Source organism: Hemiscyllium ocellatum, chromosome 28 (assembly GCF_020745735.1).
Source record: "Hemiscyllium ocellatum isolate sHemOce1 chromosome 28, sHemOce1.pat.X.cur, whole genome shotgun sequence".
Taxonomy (NCBI): domain Eukaryota; kingdom Metazoa; phylum Chordata; class Chondrichthyes; order Orectolobiformes; family Hemiscylliidae; genus Hemiscyllium; species Hemiscyllium ocellatum.
The window spans coordinates 7,803,852-7,815,964 of NC_083428.1; positions in this window are offsets into that span (position 1 = coordinate 7,803,852).

Sequence of the window (12,113 nt, forward strand, 5' to 3'; positions counted from 1 at the left end):
GGTGGAATACCCCCCCCACTTGGCTGGATGGGTGCAGCTCCAACAACATCGACACCATCCAGGACACAGCAGCCTGCTTGATTAGCACTGCATCCCCAAGCAGCCACTCCCACCATCACCAACACTCAGTAGCAGCAGTGTGTACCAGCTATCTCAGGCACTGCAGAAATTCACCAAAGATCCTCACACAGCATCTTCCAAACCCATGACCAGCTCCATCTAGAAGGACATATGAGATCACCACCACCCTCAAGTCCCCCTTCAAGCCACTTACCATTCAGTCTTGGAAATATATCGCCATTCTTTCACTGTTGCCACATGAAAATCCTGGAATCCCTCCCTAAGGGCATTGTGGGTCAACTCTCAGCAGCTGGACTGCAGTGGTTCAAGAGGGCAGCTCACCACCACCTTCTCAAGGGCAACTCGGACTGGGCAATAAATGCTGGCCCAGCCAATGACACCCATATCACACACATGAATAGCAAAAAGCCACTTGCTTAGCACAGGAGGAGGCTACTCAGCATTTCAAGCCTGTTACACAGATTCAGGAAGAAGACATTCAGCCCCTCAAACAGTTGCACAGGAACAGCAGGAGGCTATTAGACCACTTGAGCGTGCACTGTTTTTCAGGTCAGTCATGGCTTATCGGTACCTCAGACCCTTTTACACCATTAACCCTTTCCCTTCGTTCTGTATCCCACCATCCTAGGGGGAGGTGGGTTCAGATTTTTAACAGAGGAACAAGTTAACAATTGCACAATGAGTTTACTTTAATTGTTTTTCTACTTGAATTGTTTCATTGTGTACTGATTATGGAACTTCCATTAACAAGCATCATCCACATAAAGTGTATAACCTTTGGACATTGGAATATTGAGTGTTGTTAATGGGGAATGGGTCAAGTTAAACCATTTATTAAGTCCTGTGCTGACAGTACAATATGTTGTCTCATCCATATTTTGTAAGTTACACCAGGAAGAAAATGAGGGAGAGATACAGGAATGAGAGATAACTGTGCAACAGAAAAGTGGCTGGTGTCCTTGAAATGAATTGCTAATTGGTTCTCCTTTCATGTACGGGCCACAGGATCGATATTTCTCCAAGCCTTCAGCTTACCGATTAGATTCTTGACCTCTGATGTTGCTATTTTGCTAGATTAGAACAAACAATGAAGATGGTCAAATTTAAAATATGTTGACACCAGCACCATCAGTGCACTGACTCTCTGAATTGTCCTATAAACCCATTAAAAAATAGGAACAGGAGTAGGCCATTGAGCCTGGTCCACCATTCAATAGGACTTTGGCTGATCTGACATTCCTCATTTCTGCATTTTCCCTGTAACATTTGAATTCACTTCCGATCAGGAATCTCTCTATATCAACCTTAAATATGCATCCACAGGATTCTGTCCCCAAAGCGTTCTCTGGCAAGGAGTTCCAAACACTTTCTGATAGAAGAGGTTTCTCTTCATGTCAGTCGTAAATTGATCCCCCTTTATTCTGAATGATGCCCTCTGGTCCTAGACTCTCCCATGAGGGAAAACATCATCTCAACATTTACCCTGTCAAGCCCATTAAGAATCCTATATTAATCAACAAGATTGCCTCTTGTTCTTCTAAACTCAAAACTCTACACTACTGGACTGTACAAAATGCAGCAGAAGCATCATTTGGTCATTTTTACCAAAACCTTGGTGGGTCTGTTGGCACCATCTTGCTCTCTCTCTCTCTGGCTTTCTTCAGGCTACTCCTCAACTCATGTCTTACCAATCTATCCAATCTTTCTTCTCTCTTTTCAGTTTTTGCCTCCAGTTTTTTCTTTGATTGGATGTGTTAAAGGTTGTGGGTTTGGAAGCTGAGAGTGAGTGAAGTGAGTTGTTGCAGTACATAGCACACACTGCTGCCACTGTGCATTGGGGAGGAGGGCATGAAGGATTGAATGCTGAAGGTGGTGAATGGAGTGCCAATCAATCACGATTTTAACTTCAGTCTCCCACTAATCCTCATATCCCTTGATTCCCTGAGAGATCAGCAATCTATCCCAGTCTTATAATGATTTGATGATGAAGCATCCACAAATACAATGGATTGCAGAATTCCAAAGAACCACAATCCTTTGAAGCACTGACTCAGCTGACCAGGTTTCCTAGTCCCATTTTCCTGCATTTGGCTCATATCTCTCTCAACCTCTCCTATCCATGTATCTGTCCAAATGTCTTTTAAATGTTGTAATGATACCTACCTCTACCATTTCATCTGGCAACTTGTTCCATGTACACAATACCTTCTGTGTGGAAAAAGTTGCCCCTCAGGTCCTTGTTAAATAATTCCCCTCATTAAATCTAGTTATGGACTCCCCTACCCTGGGGAAAAGCCTTTGGCTCGTTCACCTTATCTTTGCTGCCAGACTTGCTGGGTTTCTCCAGCATTGTATTTTTTTCAGGTTTCAAGTGTCTGCAGTTTTTTGTTTTATTTTCTTGCTCTATAGAGAGCTAGCATGGACTCGATGGGCTGAATTCTGTGATGTAATGGCTCTGTGACCCAATGATTTTGACTCTAAAATGAGGAGTTTTGTTTGCCAGTCTCTCACCTGTCCTAAGGATACGAACCTTCAAACAATTCTTTCGAATATTTCAAACAGTACAGCAGAAGCTAAATCCCTGAGTGTTTCCACAACACAGCTGGACAGATCCTTGACAAGTAAGGAGAGGTGTACGCAGGAATGAGGAGTAATCAGCTCAGCCGCAATTTTATGAATGGGGTAGGAGCTGTCGGGCTGAATGGCCTGCTCTTGCTTGTGTTCATGTTTTGGATTACCATAATCACTTGCACTGAGGAGAGGTCAAGTGAGTTGCTGGCTGCACGTTGTAAACAATAAGTACATTGGAAGCAATGCATTCCCAGAACAATTAATCACATTTTAGCCAGTGAATGCCAACATTGTACATGTTTCTGACGCACTGCTTACCTCAGATACCCTTCAACTAATAATTGTCTAAATCCCACCCTCTGAGCACAGTCCAGTTCTCACTGAGGTTCTGGGGAGGGGGTGGGGGGACGCTGGTGGTGCTCTGTCTGTAATTATTCTGCCGGCTGTTTTTTCTCCACAGTTCACTCTGGCATTGCGTGAATCCTTGCCTTGCGCTCTTCCAAATGTACTTACAGCTAAAACAGCAACGACAGCACTCAGGAGGCAGTCAGCCCTCCGACAGGCTGCTTGATGCTCAGGTTGTCAAAGCCGTCCGTTTCTTTACTGTCACTCCAGGATTCCAGTGAGAGGGTTTCTGTAAACTCTGGCACAGGCTGTGTACTTAAACTGGGATTGTGTATGTGAGTGAGTGAGTGAGTGTGTGTGAGTGAACGTGTATGTGTGTGTGTGAGTGAGTGAGTGTGTGTGTGTGTGAGTGAATGTGTGTGTGAGTGAGTGAATGTGTATGTGTGAGCCTGTGTATGTGAATGTGTGTGCCCCTTTGTGTGAGTGCCTGTGTGAGAGAGGGAGGTCCTGTGTGTGTGTGTGTGAGGCTGTGTGTGTGTGTGTGTGTGAGGCTGTGTGTGTGTGTGGGTGGCTGTGTGTTTGTCTGGGTGGCTGTGTGGGGGAGGCTGTGTGTGTGGGGGAGGCTGTGTGTGTTTGTGTGTGTGTGTGTGGGGGGGGAGGCTGTGTGTGTTTGTGTGTGTGTGTGTGGGGGAGGCTGTGTGTGTTTGTGTGTGTGTGTGTATGTGTGGGGGAGGCTGTGTGTGTTTGTGTGTGTGTGGGGGGGAGGCTGTGTGTGTGTGTGTGTGTGGGGGGGGAGGCTGTGTGTGTGTGTGTGTGTCGGGGGGGGGAGGCTGTGTGTCTGCGGGAGAGTGAGAGGTTGTGTGAGTGTGACTGTGCGTGAGAAAGAGAGAGAGACTCTGTGTGACAAAGAATCAACCTCTTGAGTGGTTAATGCGGTTTAATGGTATTGTCCTTTGCCCAGAGCTAGCCTTTGACTCACTCAGAGTCTCCTTGCCTCTGGGTTAGACAGTGCACTTAGAAACCCCATTCCGGATAATCCTTGTAAATGCAAACCAGAACTCTGCCTCTGAATTCTGATGAGTGTACATTACTGATTAAAACAACACTGCAGCTCCTGAAATCTGAAATACAAACAAAATTCTAGGCTTTATAAACAGGGCATAGAGTACAAATCACAGAATAGAATCCCTACAGTGTGGAAGCAGGGAAGTTATGGGTTCACCATTAGAGTATTGTGCGCAGTTTTGGCCTCCTCATTCAGAAAGGATATACTTACTGTAGAAACTGTAGTGAGTGTAATGAGGTCTACCAGGTAGACCTCATAGAATATGAGTTCCCTGACTGGGGCTGTTAATTTAGTCCAATCAGGGAGCCGTGACTGACAGACATAAACAGGAGTATCCGATCACACAGCATTGCCTACTAAGAAGGGTACAGCTTGTCACTGGCCACTTGGCTGTTTTCTTTCTTCCTGGTGATGGAAATTTGAATAAAGATTTGTACACCTTGTGTCCTGTACAGCCGCATCATGACCTCCCAATTCCTGTACTCAAAACTCTGACCAATAAAGAAAAACATATCAAACACCTTCACTATCCTATCTACCTGCGACTCCACTTTCAAGGAGCTATGAACCTGTACTCCAAGGTCTCTTTGTTCAGCAACACTCCATGGACTTATGCTTGCATCCAAATCATTTATGTAAATGACAAAAAGTAGAGGGCCCAGCACCGATCCTTGTGGCACTCCACTGGTCACAGGCCTCCAGTCTGAAAAACAACCCTCCGCCACCACCCTCTGTCTTCTACCTTTGAGCCAGTTCTGTATCCAAATGGCTAGTTCTCCCTTAATTCCATGAGATCTAACCTTGCTAATCAGTCTCCCATGGGGAACCTTGTCGAACGCCTTACTGAACTCCATATAGATCACATCTACTGCTCTGCCCTCATCAATCTTCTTTGTTACTTCTTCAAAAAACTCAACCAAGTTTGTGAGACATGATTTCCCATGCACAAAGCCATGTTGACTATCCCGAATCATCCTTGCCTTTCCAAATACATGTACATTCTGTCCCTCGGGATTCCCTCCAATAAATTGCCCACCACTGAGTAAAAAATGAGGTCTGCAGATGCTGGAGATCACAGCTGAAAATGTGTTGCTGGTCAAAGCACAGCAGGCCAGGCAGCATCTCAGGAATAGAGAATTCGACGTTTCGAGCATAAGCCCTTCATCAGGAATCCTTCCTGATGAAGGGCTTATGCTCGAAACGTCGAATTCTCTATTCCTGAGATGCTGCCTGGCCTGCTGTGCTTTGACCAGCAACACATTTTCAGCTGCCCACCACTGAGGTCAGGCTCACCGGTCTATAGTTCCCTGGCTTGTCTTTACCACCCTTCTTAAACAGTGGCACCACATTTGCCAACCTCCAGTCTTCCGGCACCTCACCTGTGACTATTGATGATGTAAATATCTCAGTAAGAGGCCCTGCAATCACTTCTCTAGCTTCGCACAGAGTTCTCGGGTACACCTGATCAGGTCCTGGGGATTTATCCACCTTTAGCCGTTTCAAGACACCCAGCACTTCCTCCTCTGTAATCTGGACATTTTGCAAGATGTCACCACTTATTTCTCTACAGTCTACATCTTCCATATCCTTTTCCACAGTAAATACTGATGCAAAATATTAATTTAGTATCTGCCCCATTTTCTGTGGCTCCACACAAAGGTCACCTCGCTGATCTTTGAGGGGCCCTATTCTCTCCCTAGTTACCCTTTTGTCCTTAATATATTTGTAAAACCCCTTTGGATTCTCCTTAATTCTATTTGCCAACCCTATCTCATGTCCCCGTTTTGCCCTCCTGATTTCCCTCTTAAGTATCCTCCAACTTCCTTTATACTCTTCTAAGGATTCACTCGATCTATCCTGTCTATACCTGACATATGCTTCCTTCTTTTTCTTAACCAAGCCCTCAATTTCTTTAGTCATCCAGCATTCCCTATACCTACCAGCCTTCCCTTTCACCCTGACAGGAATATATTTTCTCTGGATTCTTGTTATCTCATTTCTGAACGCTTCCCATTTTCCAGCCATCCCTTTACCTGCGAACATTTGCCTCCAATCAGCTTTCAAAAGTTCTTGCCTAATACCGTCAAAATTGGCCTCTCTCCAAATTAGAACTTCAACTTTTAGATCTGGTCTATCCTTTTTTATCACAATTTTAAAACAAATAGAAATAGTTGCTGGCCCCAAAGTGCTCCCCCCACTGACACCTCAGTCACCTGTCCTGCTTTATTTCCCAAGAGTAGGTCAAGTTTTGCACCTTCTCTAGCAGGTACATCCACATACTGCTGTTAGGAAATTCCTTTCCATCTAAACCCTTAACACTATGACAGTCCCAGTCTATGTTTGGAAAGTTAAAATCCCCCACCATCACTACCCTATTATTCTTACAGATAGCCGAGAACTCCTTACAAATTTGTTTCTCAATTTTCCTCTATTATGGGGTCTATAATACAATCCCAATAAGATGATTAACCCTTTCTTATTTCTCAGTTCCACTCAAATAACTTCCCTAGATCTATTCCTGGGAATATCCTCCCTTAGCAGCTGTAATGCTATCCCTTATCAAAAATGCCACTCCCCCTTCTCTCTTGCCTCCCTTTCTATCCTTCCTGTAGCATTTGTATCCTGGAACATTAAGCTTCCAGTCCTGCCCATGATAATTGCTATGATATCCCAGTCCCATGTTACTAACCATGCCCCAAAGTTCATCTGCCTTCCCTGTTAGGCCCCTTGCATTGAAATAAATGTAGTTTAATTTATTAGTCCTACCTTGTCCCTGCCTGCCATGACTGTTTGACTCATTTCCGTTCAACTGTACCAGTCTCAGATTGATCTCTTTCCTCACTATCTCCCTGGGTCCCACCACCAGCAGCCCCTCCCCCCCCCTTACCTTACTACTTACTAGTTTATATCCTCCCAAGCAGTTCTAGCACATTTCCCTGCCAGTATATTAGTCCCCTTCCACTTTAGGTGCAATCCGTCCTTCTTGTACAGGTCACTTCTTCCCCAAAAGAGATTCCAATGATCCAAAAATGTGAATCCTTCTCCTATACACCAGCTCCTCAGCCATGCATTCATCTGCTCTATCCTCCGATTCCTGCCCTCTCTAGCTCGTAGCACTGGGAGTAATCCAGATATTACTACTCTCAAGGACCTCCTTTTTAAATTTCTGCCTAACTCTCTCTAATCTCCCTTCAGAATCTCAACCTTTTTCTTTCCTATCTCGTTTGTTCCAATGTGGACAATGACCTCCAGCTGGCCCCTCTCCCCCGTGAGAACATTCTGCACCCTCTCTGAGACATCCTTGATCCTGGCACCAGGAAAACAACACACCATTCTGCTTTTTCTCTGCTGGCCACAGAAACATCTGTCTGTACCTCGGACTACAGAATCCCCTAACACAAATGATCTCTTGGAAGCTGACGTACCCCTCATTGCATTAGAGCCAGTCTCAATACCAGAAACTTGGCTGTTTGTGCTACATTACCCTGAGAATCCATCACCCCCTACATTTTCCAAAACAGCATACCTGTTTGAAATGGGTATATCCACAAAATACTCCTGCCCTAGGTGCCAACCTCTCTTACCCTTCCTGGAGTTAACCCATCTATGTGACTGTACCTGAGACTCTCCCCCCTTCTATAACTGCCATCCATCATATATTGTTGCAAATTCCTCATCGCTTCTATCTGTCTCTCCAACCGATCCACTCGATCTGATAAGATTTGCATATAACAGCATTTATGGCAGATATAATCCACAGTAACCCTTAAACTCTCTTTAAACTCCCACATCGGACAAGATATCACTTGTACATATCACTGCAAAGGCCATTTTTGCTCCTTCACAATCTACAGACCCAGAAAATAACACCGTCTTATTCCTCTACAAAACACTGCACCAGGTTAAATTAAGAGCTACGGCTTATATTTTAAGTTTAATCATGAGACTTATCTCCAAAAGCACATAATCAAGAAAGAACCCATTGTACTCACTAATACAGCCTTTCTCTTGGACAGACTTAAAACAACAATTAACTTATCTGATTGTGCAGATTGGGTTTGTACTCATAAGAATGAGGAGTGATATTATTGAAACATATAAGATTCTTGGGGGACTTGACAGGGTGGATGTGAAAAGGTTGTTTCTGCTTGTGGGATAGTCTAGGACCAGACGGCACAATCTCAGACTAAGGGGTTGAATGTTTAAGACAGACAGTGATGATTTTTTTTATCTCTGAGGGGAGTGAATCTGAGGAATTAGATTAGATTCCCCTACAGTGTAGAAACAGGCCCTTTGGTCCAACAAGTCCACACCGACCCTCCAAAGAGTAACCCACCCAGACTCATTTCCTTCTGACTAATGCACCTAACACTATGGCCAATTCCCTTAACCTGAACATCTTTGGATTGTTGGCGAAAACTGGAGCATCCAGAGGAAACCCACGCAGACACAGGGAGAATGTGCAAGGTCCACGCAAACAGTCACCTGAGACTGGAATGGAACCCGGGTCCCTGGCACTATGAGGCAGCAGTGCTAACCACAGAGCCACCATGTTACCCAAAGAAGGCTGTTGAAGTTGGGTCATTGACTATATCCAAGTTGTTTAATCAGTAAGGGGAATCAAGGGTCATAGAGAAAAGGCAAGAACATGGATTTTAGGATTATCAGGTCAGCCATGATGTCATTGAAGAGCGGAGCAGACTCGGTGGGCTGAATGGCCAACATCAGCTCCTACATCTTATGGTCTAACAAACTCCCACAAATTGTAATGTGATAATATCAGACAAACTATGCTCTATGAGGTTACTGAGTGTCAACTGCAGGAGATTTTGTGATTTTTGTAGTAATGCGACCATGGAACTAAACTCACAATAAATGACAGCACCATCAAGGAGAGGAAAAAACACAAGAAGGAACAAAATAAAAAGCTTTGAATATAAAGATGTGAAAAGAGCCAGTCCTTCCTGTCAGACTAACAGAGGCTAACGGATGTACACACACCACCACAGACCTTGAAAAATTGAAAACTCAGGGGGACAGTGGGGGAGCTGAATGTCTTTTGGAAATGATGCATCCATCAAGGGTGGCTGGAGGACTGGTCTAATGCGGTTACAGGCAGAAATTCAAGTACATTCTGTGAGAAGAACCACAGCAATTGAATCACCATGAGGTCAGCAAGAGGAAGGCTGACTATGAGCTGAGGAGCAGGGTTTATTTATAGCAATAACACACAGGTCAAGGCTGCAGTTACAAATCACAAACTACAAAGACCAGGTGGTGTGATGGAAATAAGTTTCTGAGTGGGATTACGCATCCATAAAACAGACTTCCTTTCTCTGCAAATCTTTTTAAAAGATAATTATCCCATTCTGATTTGAAAGGCAGTATACTTTCTGCTTCAACCATACTTGTAGAACCCTGCAAGAGGGTAAATAGGTTCTTGGCTGAATGTCTCCCGAAAAATACGACCTCTCTGGAAAGTGCGGCACTTCACCGGGGTGAGGTCATCTAAATTTCTGTTCCCGTGTTTTTGGAACTCAAACCTATAGCTTTCCAATTCTGTGTCCCAGGGATAGCACAGAATGCAACTAAAACAGTAATTGCTGGAAAAACTCAGCAGGTCTGGCAGCAGTTGTGGAGAGAAATGATTTGGGTCCAATGACCCCTCTTCAGAACTGAAAGCAGCCAGGAAAGGTTTGGTATATGTGCTGAAGGTGGGGTGTGGGGAGGGGGAAGGAGTAAACTCTAGGCAAATATGGACCCAGAGAGAGAGAAAATCAACTGGGCAGACAAAGAAATGGGTAAAGGTAAGCCAAGGAGAATGAATAGCTGCTAATGGGCACCATTCGGAACTGACAATGCATTGTTAGTGGTAGCAGCCCATTGTGATGGCAAGGCCTGGTGTGTGAGGATTGGAGTAAAGACATGGCAAAAGATGTTCAGGCCCTAAAGTTATTGAACTCGTTGAGTCCCGAAGGCTTCAGGGTCCCCTAGCAGAAGCTGAGATGTTGTTCTTCCAGCTTACGCTGAGCTTCACTGGAGCGTTGCAGCAAGCCTGAGACAGAGATGTTGGCCAGGGAACAGTTTGCTGAAGTGGCAGGCAACCAGACGTTCAGGGTCATTTTTGTGGACAGAATGTGATCTGCAAAGCAGTCATCCAGCCTGTCCTTCATCTCCCCAATGTAGAGGAGAGCACATTGTGAGCAGCGAAGAATGGAATAGAATGAATTGATGTGGCCTTCTGTTCAGTTCACTCTGCACTAGGGGCCCGGTGACGGTGCTTCCTTATTCCCTTCGGTCTGAGTACATCCATCCTGCTGGTTCCTCTGTTAAGTAAATGCACTGCCACCCCCAACCAGGCACTGAAACCTTCCAATACAGAGGGAGAAACTGCTTCCAAGTATCTACTGTGGGTCAGGATGTTACCCACTCAACCCCAGATTCAAAATGTGTGGCTTCAGCTCCCAATGAGATGGAGACAAACCTTGTAATGATGTTTCATGGTGTCAGAGGTACCACATTTTGGTGAAACTTTAAACCAAGGCATCATGGGTTTAGAGGGATGTGGGAGAAAGTGAGGGCTACTGGAGAGTCCGAGTTGAAAAGTGTGGTACTGGAAAAGCACAGCCAGTCAGGCAGCATTGGAGGAGCAGGAGAGTTGACGTTTTGGGGGGGGGGGAGGAGATGAGGAAACTGGTGAAATCAATGTCAATGCCGTGTTGTTGGAGGATCCCAAGGCGGAAAATGAGGCGTTCTTCCTCCAGGCGTTGGATGGCATGGGTTTGGTAGGGGAGGAGGCTCAGGACCTGCATGTCCTTGGTGGAGTGGGAGGGGAGGTTGAAGTGGTAAGCCACAGGGCAGTGGGGTTATTGGATGTGTGTACCCCAGAGATGTTCCCTGAAACCCTCCATGAGTTGGCATTCTGTCTCCCTGATGTACAAGAGACAGCATCAAGAGAAACGGACACAGTAAATAAGGTGTTTGGATGTGCAGGAAAATCTCTGCTGGATGTGGAAGAATCCTTTGGGGCCTTGGAGGTGTGGCAGCAAGTTTTACACCTCTTGCAGTGGCAGGGAAAGTTGCCAGGATTGGAGGGTGGGGTGATGAGGGGGTGTGGACCTAACGAGGGAGTCACAGAGGGATTGGTTTCTGCAGAATACAGGTAAGGGTGGGGAGGGCAATTTATCTCTGGTGGTGAGGTCTGATTGTAGGTGGGAGAAATGGTGAATGATGATATTAGTGGGGTGGAAGGTAAGGACCAGGGGGTTGTATCCTTGTTGCAGTTGGAGGGGTGGGGTTCAAGGGTAGAGGTGGGGGAAGTGGAGAAGATACGCTGGAGGGCAGGTGGGAAGGGAAATTGCAGTCCTGGAAATAGGAGGCCATGTTGGATGTCCTGGCATGGAATTTGGGCCAAATGCTGACAGAGAGGAATAGATTAATGTAGGATGTCTGATCGGCATGGATAAATTGGCCCAAAGGGTCTGTTTCCATGCTGCACAACTGTATTTATGTATCTGTCCTCTCCATAAGACCCTAAGGAGCAGATGTAGGCCATTCAGTCCATTGATGCTGCTCTATCACTCAATGAGATCATGGCTGATCTGAGAATCATAAACTCTACTTTTCTGCCTTTTCCCCATAACCTTTGATTCCCTTCCTAATTAAAAGTCTGTTGATCTCAGCCTTGAATATACTTAATGGCCGATCTTGACTGTCCTTTGTGATAATGAATTCCATAGATTCATTAGTTTCTGAGACATGAAATTCCTCCTCATCATTGTCCTGAATTAACAACTCCTTACTCTGAAACAATGTCTCTGGTTCCAGACTCTCTCAGAGGGAAATAAAATTTCAGCATCAGGCCTTGTCAAGCCCTTTAAGAATGATATATGGTTTATAAGTTCTCCTCTCATACCTCTCACATTTTCCAACATTATAGTTCACGTGGCAGTGGGAAAGTCCCCAAGTGCGGATATGATCTATCCCGGGTTACTGAGGGAAATGAGAGTGGAAAGTGCTTTAACCAATATCTTTGCAGCATCCTTGAACA